The sequence below is a fragment of the Callospermophilus lateralis genome, unplaced genomic scaffold (genome assembly GCF_048772815.1).
Source record: "Callospermophilus lateralis isolate mCalLat2 unplaced genomic scaffold, mCalLat2.hap1 Scaffold_45, whole genome shotgun sequence".
In the NCBI taxonomy this organism is placed as follows: Eukaryota; Metazoa; Chordata; class Mammalia; order Rodentia; family Sciuridae; genus Callospermophilus; species Callospermophilus lateralis.
The window spans coordinates 938674-956373 of NW_027514398.1; the positions used below are offsets into that span (position 1 = coordinate 938674).

Sequence of the window (17700 nt, forward strand, 5' to 3'; positions counted from 1 at the left end):
ATCCCTCTCCTTGATATTTATCATAATGTACTGAATTCGGCATACTATAGCAACACTAGCAGGTCGACACTTAGAGCAGTGCAATTCATAAGAGCCAAATTATAGAACTAGCACTGGTGGTCATCAACAGATAAATGGATGAGCAAAAATGAAATATATTGAAAGAGAGAGAGAGAGAGAGAGAGAGAGAGAGAGAGAGAGAACGAGAGAATGAATGGATTTTTACAAAGCCAGAAAAAAAAAGAAATTATAGCATTTGCTAGTAAATAGATTAAACTGAAGAACATTATGCTAAATAAAATCAGTCAGATGCAGACATCAAGTGTTGAAATTTTCTTACTTGGGGAAGCAAAAATCATAAGGAAAAAAAGAAGAAATCCAAATGCCCATGCTTACATCTTCACCCTGATAGGTCTTTAATCTCCCCGAGTTGCTTGCCAGCCAGTTGACAATGTCCCTGGAGATCACATACCCTGACCCGCACGCGAATGCAGGGTAAGCTGGGCTGGGGTACTCCAATTCTTGCCACTTTCCAGTTCTGTCCACTGCCCAATTCAATCTGAAATTTCCCCACCAAACGTTAGGCCCATCCAGATTCTTTTGGGAAATTCTTTTAAACACAGCTTCTAAGTCTATGTAACAGTCATCATCTGTCTTCAGCAACAAACTGAAGCTGGTGGTTTCCACAGTCCACCTATAGAAGTTCAATAATTTTGCAGGAACATTTCGGTAAGTGTCTACAACATCCACAAAAACAATGTCACCATGAACACTGCTCTCCTCTGTCAGTAAGTCATCTTCCTCATGGAGGCTCCTTATGTGATCAGCGAGTCTCTGAGGCCGAGAGTGAAGGCTACGCAAGAGAGCGTCACCTTCCTGAATGGTGTAAATGAAGCCACCTGCAACTCCTTCCACACCTTCCATGAATTCATGAGGCAGTGCACCCTCCCCAGCCCGTCCTGTGAAGGACCACACTGGCAGGGTCTTCCTCTGTGCCTTTACCTCGGGTAAGATGAACTGCTCCACGGGCTTGTACCACAGCTTGTTCACCTGCACGCCACAGCTTGGAGGACTGAAGCGCGCAGTGAAGAGGGCCTCCTCCTGTTCCGCCTGGTAGAGCTTGACCGTGATGTTTCTCTGGAAACCCTCGTCGCTGGCTTCATAGAACACTCCCAGGCTGGTAATGACAATCGGGTGGAGCACTCGGAAGCTCACGCTGACGACCCGGGCCTCAGAGAGTCCTGATGAACCCTCCTCAGAAAGACTGAACGCCTCGATTTCCTGATTCAAAACTGGGTTGGAGATGTTAAGCAGTCTGCAGGAATAAGGGTCCTCTCGGTCCTCCACAGGCACGTCACAGCCCCGAGCACCTATGATGAACTTCACAAGCACCCGCTGACTCAGGGCTGGGTGACGGAGCGAGTGCTTCAGCCAGGTGTTTCTTATAGCATCCCGGAGCTCACGGTTACTTCGAGCTGACAACACACCCACCACCACATCATAGTGACTGGACTTCCACTGAGGAAAGAAGGCCGGGGAATGTGCCGCGCCGGCCCCGGGGCGCGGGCGGGCGGCGCGGAGCGCAGCCGCAGCCAGAGGTGCAGCGCGGCCCCGAGCACGCACGGGCACAGCAGCACCAGCCAGTTTCGCATTGGCCACCCAGCCGCTCCCAGTCGCGCGCCGCCGCGCGCGGGGCTCCCCCGCTTCCTGGCCCACAGCGAGGGCCCTGCGCGCGCCCGGGCCCGCGGGCGACTCCGGCCCGCGTCTCGCCAGCCTCCGACCGCGGGCAGCGGCGCATTTGGATGGCAGCCATAGGACCTAGAAGATACCAGGATAGCCTGTGGCTGTGTGAGAAGACCTGTGTCATAGGGAGGATTTTGCTTTCATCATTGCCCACTGGTTAAGTCGGTCAGAGCTGGGAACCTGCGAATACTATGCTCAGTTTAGGTATAACTATAGAGAAAAGCCTGTGATTGCCTTGGTAAGGACTCTCAAGATAGTATACCTGAGAAGAAAAAATAGCAGGCATATAATAGTAAAGGATGTGCCTCCCTGAATTTAAGGGACACTTCCCACGTGACCAAATCATTTCGGTAACCTTTTAAAATAGTATCAGTAGAGAATTTCATTAAAACTAGTCTATGACAGACATTAACTATACTCAGATGTTATTAGACTAGCTAGTTTCTATTTAATAATCAATAGTGAGGAGCTATAAAAATATATATGAAGTAAGTTGAGAAGATCATGAGTAGTCAAAGCCTTTATTACTGCTATTATATACAAGCCTACAAATGGTCTCTTCCTGGTGAAAAGTACATCCTTTGTTATACTTTGAGCAAGCTGTAAAACCTCATTTGACAGTAGAACTGTTCAAGCAAAATATTTCTTCCCAGCAAACCCCAGTCACGATGAACAGTCAAGTCACTAAATTTTTAAAGCTGGTTGTTACCATCTCACTAGTAGACAATCTCCATTTTCCACAGAATAAAACTGTAATGACTGTAGGTCATTTCCTAGTTCAATTTCTCTGCCCGGCATCTAAAATTAGAACAAAGGTAGGGGGTAAGACAGACCTGACAAAACATGACCTCCATGCCACAGGTTACTCAAAGTCTAATAAATATGTGCTCCCTGCTCAGAACTGGACCATGTTAGACAGTTTAATCATGTCTTACTGTGGAGAATTGAGCTTGACTGTCTCTTGGGGGTGGCTTACCTTGGGACTTTCATAGGACAGCAGAAGTTCTGACACAGGAACTTTGAGAAGATGTGACAGGAATGCCTTCACCTTTTGAATGGTCATGGAGCCTATCAAAGAAAAGGAAGATGTCTCAAAGGACAGCTACCTGTAAAACCAGGTCACATAATGAGACCAAGCTGCAATGATAGCTGTCCCTGTCAGGTATCAATTCACTCAGGAAAATAAGTAGAGGTAGACTTGTGTCTTTCTACCACTTACTTGAGTCATTTGGGAAACTCGTGGAAGTGAAGTCAGTGTTTGACCCAGGTGCCCCTAACAGTTTTCGTGCCATTTCAGTAGGTATTATTCCTTAATCTGATAAACCAAATTAGATTCTCAGCTCAGAGGAAAAGACAGGTGAAATAATGGTTTTCTTTGTAAGTCTTTGTAATTACTTCTTCTGAGTTACTTACTGAAAGAAGCTTGGAGTGGGCTTAGGTGCCCTGAGGAGATAGCTCAGCCTCCTCTGGGAAGGGAGGGTATAGACTGAGATGGACAAGGTCCAGCATAGCTATCCTGTGATTATCAAAAATGTGTCCCATGTTACACACACAAGCAACCACCAGGCCTGGAATGTAATTTTACTGAGCAAATGCTTTGGTCTGTTCAGAACATGGTATGAACTTCTTTTCAAAGATGGGTTGTGGTAAATAGAGATTTAATTATGAAAACCAGTTTCTTTGAAGCTTTATCTGGAGGTACAGCAATAGTGTGGTGTTCCCACAAATATCACAACATAGTCAAATGAGTATTTTTCTATCAATCATTTTTGTAAAAGCTGTGTGTTTTTATGCAACTTGTGATAATAAATGTGATCTTTATTTTAGAATAAAAAAAAAAGAAATCCCATGAAAAGAGAAGGGATATAAGTAGAATGGAAAAGGAAGAAAGAGGGGGAGGAAATAATGATAGCATAAGGGAGGATCAGTTGAATAAAATTGACCAAATTATGGTACTTATGTACATATACAAATATATACAAACAAACTTCAGTGAATTTCAACTTTATGTGTATCTTTTTATTTTTATTTTTTTTAACTTTATTTTATACATTTATTTTTATGTGGTGATGAGAATAGAACCCAGGGTTTTGCATGGGCTACATAAGCATTCTACCACTGAGCCCAAACCCTAGCCCAAACTTTATGTATATCTAAAAGCACAAATTTAAAATATATAAATGAACGAAAGGCAGATAATTAGAATAGAGTTAAAGGGACACTGGGAAGAAAAAATGAAGGCAAAGAGAAGTAGTAGGGACCAAATGTCAATAAATTATATTCTATGCAAATGTGATTATGTCAAAGTGAACCAAAATATCACCTATAAATATGATGCACTAAGAATACCATTAAAACTAAGAACTTTAAGTACAGATTTTAAAAAGGATGTAGAGAGAGAACTTATGGCACAGGTGAAAATGCTTGCCACCTACTCCTCAGACAGAGGATTAATATCCAGAATACATCAGGAATTTGAAAACTTAACACTAAATTAACAAATAACACAGTGAATAAGCAGGGAAATGAATTAAACATACAAATAGAAAATTATAAATGTCCAATAATATATAAAAATTAAAATGTATAGCATCTTTAGCAATTGGGAAATGTAAATCAAAACTACACTGATGTGTTGGGGTTATATCTCAGCAGTAGAGCCATTGCCTAACATGTACAAAGTGATAGGTCCAACCCTCAGAATACATAAAAATAAATCAATAAAATAAAAACATATTTTTAAAATACTACGCTCAGATTTCATCTTCAGGCAGATTGGCAGCATTACAAATAATAATAAGTGCTGGAGAGGACGTGAGGAAATGAAAACAATTTTACACCATTAGTGGGAATGTAAATTGGTAGAACCACTCTGGATATCAGTATGGATATTCCTCAAAAGACTAGAAATGGAGGGCTAGGGTTGTGACTCAGAGGTAGAGCACTTGCCTAGCAGATGCAAGGCATCCTGGGTTTCATCCTCCACACCACATAAAAAAAGATTAAATAAAGATATTGTGTCCAAATACAACTAAGAAATATTTTTTTAAGAAAGACTAGGGATTGAACCACTATTTGACTCAGCTAAACAACACCTTGGTATTTACTGTAGAGAATTAAAGTCATATGCACAATGTGATATGTGTGTAGCCAAGTACACAGCAGTACAATTCACAGTAGTCAAACTATGGGAAGAGACCAGGTATTTGCCAATGGCTGAATGCATAAAATAAATATTGTATACATGACAAATGGGTTTTTTTTAGCCATAAAAATGAAATCATGTAATCTGCAGGAAAATGGATGGAACTTAGAACATTATGTTAACGAAAAGCAGAACTCAGAAAGTCAAGGGTCATGTGTTTTGTCTCATTTGTGGAAGCTAGAAAGGAAGAAGGAAAGCAAAAATGGTGTGACTTCATGAATAGTGAAGGGAGAACAATAGAGCAGAGGAAAAGGTTCAGGGAGAGGGAGGAAAGGGGTAAAAATAAAAACATTGGGGAAAAATATCAATCATATTACACTGTTTATCATATTCATGTGTGAATATATAACACAAATCCCCTACTTTGAGTAATTGTAATGCACCAATAAAAAAGAAAGATAAAAATAAATTTTTATATAAAAGGAAAAAAACACCCAGTGTAAGGGAAACCCATAAATTATACAGGTTTCATATTCTGTGTGTTGTGAGCCTGCATTATAGCTCCTTAATGTACCTTCTCACCATGACTGAATTCCATAGTCCAAGTGCTAAGGGAAAACTTTGTTTTTTCTTCATCTTTGCTTTCTGGTTTGGGACCAATACCTTGGAGACCTTCCTTAGTCTTATCCATCAACCTGATACTCCTGATCTCCCCCAATAAACAATTTGTGAGAAACCCTCTCTTGAAACCCCCTTTATCTATGTTATATCCCTATAGATACTATTTTGGACTTCCTGGAGCTTTGCAAAACGTACAGGGCTCAACAAGGACTCCTTATACAAATTATTGGAAGACAGCAGCTTCCCCATTATTTACATGACTAACTCACAGTAACACTACTGGCTCTTTGGTCCACTTCCCAAGAATGTCTGTCCCTTTGTCATTTGCCTCCACAAGAGCTTTTCCAGAGGTCATTACTGATAGCAAGTCCTACAAATTGACAATTGTGATGGATGCAATACATCAAAGATTCCCATTCTTATTGATAGCCACACTTATAGACAAAAGCAGACACAGTTCACTAAAGGGACCCAGAAAGTTGTCAGAGATATCTAGCAGTGTGGCAGAAGTAGGGGTATGCCCCAACCTCTGTCTATACAATGTGCAACTCATTCAGAAAAATCAATGGAATGCTTCAAATACCTCTGAGTCTGTCACTGTCATTGTTTCCTTTAGAAAACAATATCACAACATGGGAGCCTCACTTTCAACACAAAGTGCTGTGCTTATTATGTTGTAAACAAATGGAACTAGGGGGCTGGGTTGTGCCTCAGTGATAGAGCACTTGTCCAGCATGTGTGAGGCATTGGATTTGATCTGGAACACCAAATAAATACATAAATAAATAAAGTTATAACAAAAAACCTGAGACAAGTATGACCCTGATATCATCAGGCAAAAGTGCTTCATTTTCTATTGAAATACTGCCTGGACACATTATAAGTTGGGATACGGGAAACAATGGCCCCACAATGATTGCCTAAATTACATCATACAACTGGAATTTTTCTGCAAATTGTCCAATGGTCTGAGATTCCATATGTGCAAGTCTTCATGACATTTTATCAAAATCCAGACATATGCTGAAAGACACGTGATGATTAAGACAATAGAAAATCCAGATCTTCTAACTGATCCCTGCTTTGCAGTTCCCATTTTAGCTCCAGGGAAGGTTATATGACAGATAACAAAAGAACCCCCTCATAGATCATGGAGTCCCCAGACCCCTCCTCAGTATGTTCAGAAGTACTGTACTGGGTATGATGTACTGCACATCATACCCAGAGTGGCCTCTTGCCATCCAAATCCCAAATATTTGGTTGAAACTCTTGCCCATAAAGGAGGTCACAAAAATGAATGAAAAAACTCAGTATTTACATACATTTCTTTGTGACTGTAAACTCCCCCTCCAAGAGAAAACTTGAAAATTGCTCCAAAGTTTCCTCCTGCTTTATCAGTAATTTTCAAACACTCACTCTTGCCTTCAATCTTGGGTGGAGGGATGTTTATTTAATCTTTACTATCAGCTGCACTCCAGATATGCAAAAGATAGTTTTATTAAAAACATGTTCAGAGTTGGGGCTTGGGCTCAGTGGTAGAGTGCTTGCCTGGCATACTGAGATTTAATTCAATCCTCAGCACCACATAAAAATAAAATAAACATATTGCATCAATCTAATATATATATATATATATATATATATATATATATATATATATATATATATATATATAATATTTTTTAAAACATTTTCATTATGAAAAAGTCAAAGAGATTACCCAGGGAACAGAAGAAAATCACACAGGTTCCATGCATTTCTGAATGAGGTCTTTAAAATTACACCAACCTAGACAAACCTCCTTAAGGGACAATCCCTTATGGGATACCAATTTATAGCTCAGTGTGTCCCTGATATCCAGAGAAAACTCCAAACATTTCAATTGAAGTTCTCAAAATTTGTTAATAGATATGAGTTTCTCTGTCTTAAATGACAGGGACTTGAAGGAAATCTGAAAAAGAAAAAGGAGGGATAAGAGAAAGGCAGCACCACCTGCAAAAACCTACCCACTTGACAGGATAGGATTCAATCCTCATGGTAATATAATACTGCAGGAAGCAACTGAGAGTAGGATAGCTCCAAATGCAGGGGAAATGGACATCTGGCACCCAAGTGCACAAGCCCAACACCCACCCCTGCCCCACACTTTGTATGTAAGGATGACCCTGTCATGTAACACTCAAAGAAAAAAAATGGATCAAGACACAAGTTGTGACCATTTCAAGAAGCCTGGAAAGGCCAAGCGTACAAAAATGCCCCTAACAATCATTTGCATTTCACATGAGGAAATCTGGGCAATTCTTGAGGTGGCATGCAAGTTAATGCAGTTCCTTTTGGACACAGGGTACACAATCTATCCTGAAATCCTCTACTACACTCTCGCCTCAATTTTCAGTACTAGTAAAAATCATAATTCCAGTATTTGGCACCACCTACTGTTCCTTGGGTGATTGATCCCAAGTCTGAGACAATGGAATCCCATGACAAGTCCAAAATTCACAGCTGGCACAGATATTATTAAAGGAGACAAGTAATTCATATAAAAGACAATACCCCAAAGGACAGAAGAACTGCATGGATTACAAGCCACTGTACGTACATCTTTACAATACAGGATTATAATTTGTTATCAGTTATCATGTGATAGTGCAATTCTTCTGAGACACAAACCAAATAGGAATTATAGATAATTACAGGATTTAAACTTGGTCAACAAGGCAGTGATCCTCCTCTGCTCCATGATAACAAACACAACTTGCTACTCAGGTTCCAATGTACCACTCAGTGATGCACTGTCCTAGATCTCAATGGGGGCTTTATACTTTACATACCTGCAGCCCACTCCTAACATCCTTTTGCCTAAAATGGGGAGATCCTGAGATGCACACTAAACAACTTATCTGAACATACAGCACCCATTTGTTTGCCTTAGGGTTGAAAGAGAATTCAAAAGACTGGGTCTTCTGGCTAAATTTGACCTTCAGTATGTAGGTCACATTTTCACTTGTAGGCTAGACGAAGAGAACTCTAATAAAAATACTCTCTGGCAACTAAATTTCCTAGTAGAAATAGTTTTCTGGGCATCTAAATCCCAGATCAGGTCACACAACAAAATGTTACTTAGGGTATATTCTATTTGGGAGGATTATCTGCAAAAATAATAACCCAGGAATACTTATCACAGAGAAATATCTCCACCCCTCTATATGTTGAGACAGGGCATAGATAAGTTGCTGAGGCTTGCTTTAAGCTTATGATCATCTTGCCTTAGCCTCTAGAATGACTGGCATTACATACTGGTAGCACCATGCCCAGCATGATATATTCTAATCCTAGGAAAAATATAGCTGACTAGGAACAGGGTTCAAGCAAAATGTAATATCACAAGCATTCTGTAATAGCACACTACCTGGGACCAAACATCAAATCTGAGCCTTCATGAGAATGGCTAGTGAGTGCTGAATATGGATTTCTAACTTTGGCATCATGGCAAAATACCTGATGTATCAATTCAAGAACCAGATTTAGAGCCCTTGGAGTGAAATCAAGTCCTACAAGATGCATTCAGTCAGAAACTCCTACATTGGGCATCCATAATGTACACAAACCTTTCTTCTTTATGTGGTTCAAAGGGAGGAATAGCCTTAAGGGTACTAGTCTAAATATTGGGAAACAAAACAACAGCCTGTAACTTAGTTTTCAGAGAAGTTAGACCCTTTTAGCAGTAGATATCACCTTGACTACGTGGAGTAGAACCATAGCAATACTAATGGAAAAGGCATCTAAACTAACTCTAAGTAAAAGATTAGAAATTCCTACTCCACATCAGATAAAGGGACATCTCTGACTGGCATCAGCTAGATTAAACAAATATCAAATAATACTTCTAGGTAATCTCAAGGTATATTAAAGTTTCTTCCTCTCTCACAAGTAAAGAAACATCTTCTACCACAGTTTATTTATGCATGGATGTGCAATCACTTACCTGTGTCAGTTGAGAAAAACTTACAGGTCAACCTCCCAGAAACCTAGAACAAGAATTGTTTATAGATAAAAGAAACTTTTTAAAAAATGGACCAATATTTGTATGGTATGCTGTAATAACTAGAATTCACCTCTTGAATATATGGGCAGCACAAAACCCTGAACTTATCACCCTAACATCACCACTGTTTCAATTCAAAGACAAATGAGCCAACATCTACACTGTCAACATATGACTTAAGGGTGCTTCATGCACATGCAATCAACTAGAAAGACAGGGGAATGCTTACTGAAATAAATTATCCTAGTAAACATAGATAGAAAGTCTACAATTATAAAATTATTCTAAAATTATTATAAGCAAGCCACCTCAAAAACAATAGGTCTAATCCTTTGCAAATGGCATCAAAGAGATCTGACAAGAATAAAAATTCTGCTTGAGAGATGCTATGTTTCCTTCTGCTGACACCCAGCCGTCTTCTCAGTACACTACTGAGGAATCTAAGTTGGCTCAGGAACAAGGAAGAGACTAGTCTGGACCTTGGTTATGTGTAAACAAAAAAATTGGTTTTGGCTCAGGGATTACAATGAAATTCCATAGAGGGAGTATATGATTCTTTCTATATGGAAAGAGATGCTCCAATGGGAATGGTCAGTTGGATGTTATGGACATCTGCCAGCTTAAACAAAGTTATTCTCTGTACAACTAAAATAACTGCAAAAATTTGCTACCACCACCCCTTGTAGAACCAGGTCAACACCAGGAATCATATACAAAGGAAGACTGTCAACAAGATTTTACCCATATACCAATGTTCACAACATACAAAATATTCCTAATCCTCATAGATATACTTACATGGTGGGGAGAAAAAGCATAGGAGGTAGAAAATATGTTCCTAAAGAAAATCATCCCCAGTTTTTTTTATAGTAAGATCACTACAAAGTGACAATGGTCCAGCTTTTATGGCACATGTTACCCAGTAAATAGCAAAAGCACTGGGGATACAGTATTATCTAAATTCTTCTTGGCACCTTCAATCTTTGAGCAAAATAAGAAAGGGACAACTATTTCTTTATGAAGACTTCAGCTAAGATTTGCCTGCCAATATCCAAAATCTGACCCAAGTTACTACCTGCTGCCCTTATCAGAGTTAGAAATACTATGAAAGGTTATCTGGGCCTACATCCAAATGAGATTTATGTAGCACACCCTTTCTGTCAGTAAATATGGTTCTAGTCTAAGAAATTAATCAACCTAATTCATCTGGGATGAGTTCATACTACTTACCAAATATGCAGGAATGCCCATTGGCCATGCCCAGTAAAATCCATTGAGCTCCAGAAGAAAAGAAAGCCAACAGACCAAGTTCTTAAGACCTGAAAGGAGGAGGATCTATCAAAACAGCTATAGCCTAGATGGAAAGAACATAAACATTCATTTTACCTCTCCCAAGGCCGTAAAGGTACTGGGCATACCAAGATGGATCCATCTCTCTTGGGTTAAACACCTCCCTCTGAATCTTGAAATAATCAAGGCTTACACAGCACTTCCAAGAATTTATCTTACACCTGTGAACAGGACCTCTGATTATGATTCTGACAAAATAAATACTCAAACTGATAAGTAGTTTATAATTATAAAGTTAATTTTGCTTGTTTTCCTTGCTGCTTCACATTTGTTTATGATAAGTTTTCCAAGTATGAACAGTGACTGCAACCTTTAATATCTCCTCCTGTTGTCTGTGTCCTTTTGAAACCTGACAGGTGTAGTTTTTACCACTTCTTTAGAAACCAATATGAAAACAAGCTCTTACACTTCCCCACCTTAAGTTAGCCAAGATTCCAAATGAATTTCTCTCAACATTCTTTATTCTCATGAAGCAATATTCCTATCCCTTCACTCAATTTACCACCCTCGGACAGTTCTTTGCAATTTCTCAAAGAGAGATTCTTGGATCCTCTTGGTCTCTCTATATATTTATAGGCTTTCCATTCTCCTTTGGGGAGCCTTCTGCCTCTTTCTACAGCAGTATACTCCCACTTAAATAAATCATCTTGCTCTGTCTAGTAGGTTTATCCTTCTACTCTTTGTTATTGACAAGAACCTGGAAATAGAGAGAATGCACAACATCAACATCTATTATGACTAAAAAAAAGAACTAGAAGTAGAAGGGAGAAATACAGCTGAATATATTAATGCATACCTGTAAACACAAACTTTGAGCTGACGCAGGAAAATTAGAAGTTCAAGGTCACCCCACACACCTTAACCAACTCTGCCACAAAAACATTTTTAAAAAGGCTAGGATATAGTTTCATGGTTGGTGGAGTATATGCTTAGTACATGTGAGGCCTTAAGTGCAATCCTTACTACTCAGATAAGAAAAAAAAACACAGAATAATACAACAAAATGAATAGCAACACACTGAAAAACCCAAAGCTACTAAATTAATTAATCAGAAAATAAAATACTTTCCCCAAAATGAGATTTTAAGAATGCATGATTTTCCTAGTTCTTTCTAACATACCAGAAGTCCTTGCCAGATCTATTTGGCAAGAAATAGACACAAAAGGCATAGTTATTGAAAGGAAAAAGCATGACTACATCTGTGCATAGAGGACATACTTTTATGTGTATATAATCTTTAAATTTCATGAAAATGAATAAATTAAGCATGAATATTCAGTATACATAAATTTATTCTGCATATTTGGTAAATAAATAAATAAATTCAGCATGAAAATCCAGAGTGAATCAATTCAGCAAAGGTGCTAATACACAACCCACACACACAAAAATTAACAATAAAAATATGGCAAGAAAAGCAAAAAAAATTTCATCTATCATCTCAAAGAGAATAAAAGCTAGTCATCAAAACTGTGTGAAAATGAAAGAGAGAAATATAGATTAATAAAATAGAATAGAAAATCCAGAAAAAAAGGAACACTTAGATATGTTCTCAAATGACACCACTAAAACATTATAGGAAAGGACTTGAACAGATATTTTTAAACACAGAATCTCACCAGGATTTTCATTATACTCAATGGTCAATTAAGGAGGAATTTTTTTTTTCATTTTTCATTATTGTATTACAATTATACATAACAGTGGGACTAATTTTAACATAACCTCACAAGCAGGGAAAGTCATTTGTTCCAATTCAGTCCTCAATACTTCCCCTCTTTCCTGGCCCTCTTCCCTTTTCTGCATCATTCTTAATACTTAATCAAGGATGTAAATGACATGTAAACTGAAAGCTATAAAACTATGAAAGAAATTTACAAAGACACCAAAAAGTGAAAGACAGCAAATGATCTTGGGCTTAAATTTGTTAACTTATCAATACTGCCCAAAGCAATCCACAGATTCAATGCAATCCCTAAGAAAAGACTAATTTGTAATTGCAAAAATTTAAAATATCATTGTAAAATTAATATGAAATCTTAAAGCTACCAACTACCAAAGCAGTGCTGAAAAAGAACAAAGTTGGAAGTCTGACACATCTTGATTTCAAGATGTCCTACTAAAAATCCAGTCATCAAAACAATGTGAAAATGAAAGAGAGAAATATAGATTAATAAAACAGAATAGAAAATCCGGAAAAAATAAACACTTAGATATGTCCTCAAATGACATCAGACAACACCATTCAATGTGAAATTAGTAATCATTTCAACAAATGCTGTTGAGAAACCTAGATAGGCAAAAAAAATGAATTTGGATACTTGTCTGACACCAGATGCAAAAATTAACATAGATTGATGACCAAATGTCAGACCTACAACTATAAGGCTCTGAAAACACAAAGGAACAATTTCATGACTTTGGATTTGTAAGTTATTTCTTGGATAGGACACCAAAATTACAGATACCAAAAGAAAGAGAGAAACTAGACTACATAAAGAATGAAAATTTTATGCATATAGGGACACAATCATTACAGTGAAAAGGCAATCCACTGAATGCAATAAAACATTTAAAAATCATGTATCTGATAAAGAGATAATATTCATGATGTAAAAAGTTCCTATATCTCAACAATATGACAACAAAAACCAAATATTAAAATGGGCAAAGGATTTACATAGAGATTTCTCCAGAAAAGAGACATAAATGTCTGAGAAGCACATGGGAAGATGGTCAACATTAATAATCTGTGGAGAAATGAAAATAAAAGCCACAATAAGATATATCTTTACACTCATGGTGATGGCTACTTTCAAAGAAATAGTAAACACCAGTACTGCTAAGAATGTGTAGAAACTGGAACCCCAGTGTACTGTGTGTTAGAATGCAAAGTGGTACAAACTTTATGGAAAAACGTATGGTGGTTCCTCTAATTATCAAATGAATTTCTGCCAACATTCTCTATTCTCATGAAGCAATATTCATATCCCCTCACTCAATTTACCACCCCAGGTGAGGTGGTAATTCCAATTCTCACCATACACCTCTATAAACATTACAGGAAAAGACTTGAAGAGATATTTTTACCCACAGAATCACACCAGAATTATTCATTATACTCGAAGGTCAATTGAGAAGGAATTTTTTTTCATTTTTCATTAGTGTACTACAATTATGCATAACAATGGGGTTCATTTTAAGATATCCTTAAAAGCAGGGAAAATAATTTGTTCCAATTCAATCCTCAATACTTGCCTTTCCACTTCCATCTTCCCTGGCCCTGTTCCCTTTACTGTACCATTCTTCCTTCTACATATTTATATCTTTCTAAAGTAGTGCTTAAAACACTTCTTTAGGAATAACTAAGGGTAAAATTCACTGTGTTCTATTCAAGTATGTACTAAAATAGTTTGGTCAAATTTATTCCAATATTCCTGCTTTTTCTTTCTCAAAGAGAAATGTTGTAAATGTGGCATGCATATATAATTGGATATTATGTGTTCTGAATTAAGAAGGAAGTTCTGTCCAATACTAGAACATGAACAGACCTTTTGCACATTATTCTAAGTGAAAGAATACATTTTCATGACTACTTATATGAGATACACAGAGTAGTCAAAATAATAGAAAAAAGAGAATAGTGGTTGCCAAGCTCCTAGGGGGCTAGGAAATTGAGACTTAAAGAATAAGTCTCAAGAAATGAGAGAGTTTCAAATTTGCAAAATGAAAAAGTTCTGTGGCTGCATGATGGTGTCAGAAGTGTGGCAATACAAATATACTGAAAACCACTGTCCTGCATTCCTAAATGGTTAAGATGGTAAAACTTTGTTAAGATGGTAAAACTTTATTTGTATTTTATCACTTATAGATAAGTTAATCACACTTTGTTTATTTCAAAATAAATAAAAATCGAAAAGAACTTCCTTCTTTATTCATAACACATAATATCCTATCATATGTGTATGCCACATTTAAAACATTTCTACTTGAGACAGGAAAAGCAGGATTAATAAAATGATTTTGACCAAACCATCTTAGTACATATTTGAATTCTCCACTGGGAGATCATTTCAATAAGAAATGTTGAGGGACCATGTTTGCTTAAAGAAAGGATCACTAATTCCCATGCCAAAAATTAAAGAACAATAATGAGCATAGTTCTCAGGAAAAAAAAATAAAATAAAAGTCAATATCATTGGATTTTCAGCTTGTAATTCCTTTTATAATGTGACTGAAGAAATAATTATATGATAATTGTAGAGTTAGTAGTGTTTCCAGAGCATGCACACTGTGAGTTCAGGCATGTAAACCCATGGGCCACTAACATAGCCAGGTTGGGAGGGTCCTGTGGGGAACACACTTAGGGTCTTGGACTTTGTTTTGGAAATGAAAAAAATCCAAGGGAGGAAGCAACAGTTGGACAAACATAAATATCTGTCTCAGGAAGTGTTCCTAAATCTGTGAATCTTCCAGCACTTTCCTTTCTGAGTAAGTCTCTATGAACCATTCAGGAGAAAAATGGCCATATTGGAGAAAATCTGCCCCTCTGAGGGGTCATCACTGATCTACTTACATCCACCAGCCCAGAATGCTGCAGGCTAGCAACACTCAAGCTCAAAAGGCACAACCACCTACCAGTACAAATAATGTACTCAGATGCACTGGATAAGAACCAGAAACTAGAATCTCACTTCTGCCACAGTCACTGGCCTCCACTGTGCACAGGCCGAGTGTGGGCAACACATCAGATCAACAGAAACAAGTGCATATGGGAAGGGCTTGCCATCACTAATGTGCTCCTGGGACCACATTCAACACCCAACAAACACACACACACACACACACACACACACACACACACACATACACACATACACACCACCCAGCCACAAAGACATGTGCACATTTCCCTTACTGATGTATGTACACACGTGACAATCCCTTGTTATAGATACCATAAAAAATGCTCACATTTGAAAACAGATGTACAACCATCAGGTCACTGCTATCCACCAAACACACAGATGCACAAATTGACCCCATTCTTTCATTCCCTGAATACATACAAAACATCTTCCCTTCAAAAAACACATATTCAACCCCTATTCCAAAATGCACATGCCAATATATGCATCTGTGAACTATACTTTCCAAATTACATGCTTATACATTCATACATAAAATACACTCCCTGAAAGCAAGTGCACATTATACCATCAAACATTAAATACACACACACACACACACACACACACACACACACACAAACATTTATGCATACAACTCTACTTTTTTCCCGAACGCACACAAACAGAATCCTAAACTCTCTAGAAAATCACACAGATGTGATACTCTCAAAAGAAATACATACTTCATAAACATTAGAAATATTACTTCATCCACAATATACAACAACTCTTTGAACTTCCTAAAGATTTAGCAACCAGATACATCATGGTTATAAAAATGTAACATGCATGACACTGAAGGATATGGGCACAACCCAAAACATAAACACATAAACATGACTCTATTCTCAGAAATATTTTATGTGCAAACAACTTCCAAATACACATAAAAACTCCCAATCCCCTCCCAATGTACATAATAAGGATATCAACTACAATTCATTTGTCATCATTTTCCAGATACATAATCCACTCGTAGCCCCAGTACAAAATATACCTACCACTGCATTCTCTACCCTCATTCTCTAAGCCCCAAAGTATACATACACATTCTCAAAAACTCTCCCTTCAAGCACTTCTCTTAATAAATACCCATAAACCCCACCACTCCATGAACAATGCATATACACTGTCACTAACCAAATACCTAACATGTATTTCCATATACATGTACCACTTGCATTCCCTAAAAAAGCACACACCACTGACTTACAGCTCGAAAATGAATATACAGTCTACACATTTCCTGAATACATTCAGAGCCCTAGATTACATGTGATTGAGAACACACGTGTCTGTCTGAATATACACATTCCATAGAACAGCCACAGACTGAGAAGCACATGCAGCCACTCTGTCATTATTAACAGGTATATACAGGACTCCTCATACCTCCTGATGTACACAGTCACAAGCACACAACCCCATGAAACTCTGAAAATTCTCAATTATATAAACTTCCTATCTGTCAGATGCCTGGTCATACACCCAGAATTCCTCATACCCAAATATAAAACACATACACCACAAAAACCAATTAAGGGTACACAATCTGTACCCTATCATATAAAACCTCATAATTCTCGTTACCTTCAAAGAAACAGTTAAAATAGATACACATATCCCCATATCGCAGAAAAATACTGACCAGCCAATATAATGCAAAATGCAATCACACAAATGTTCTATCAATAACTGAATGTATTCAGAACATACTCAAATACTCAAATACTTCTTAACATATGATACCAATCTCCATTCCCAAATGTATCTTATATGACCACCTGTATGCCACAAACATGCACATGCATTCAATGCCTCAGAATTTGAACGTAAGTACAAGAAAAACTCTCAGTCCTAAGTTCTTACCTTGAAACCATGTTTATACATATAAACTCTTAAGATCTGGAAATACACAGATCCGAGCTCTCGCCAGCCTGCGGCAGACTGAGCCACCACCACCCCACCTCTGCTGTAGCATCTTCCAGCGGGCCCCAGCGAAGTGAGAAGCAGCTCATAGCATCTGCCCTAAGAGGCCCAGAGGTCTGATCAACTCGCCTGCCTTGGCCTCCTCCAGGCTCTGCTCCTCAGGCGCGTGATAAGC

The 17700-nt window shown here is 38.0% G+C and overlaps 1 pseudogene; it reads right to left on the reverse strand.

The window, feature by feature from the left end:
* Positions 1–336: 336 nt before the first annotated feature.
* Positions 337–1652, reverse strand: LOC143388901 (UDP-GalNAc:beta-1,3-N-acetylgalactosaminyltransferase 2 pseudogene; annotated as a pseudogene).
* Positions 1653–17700: the final 16048 nt, after the last annotated feature.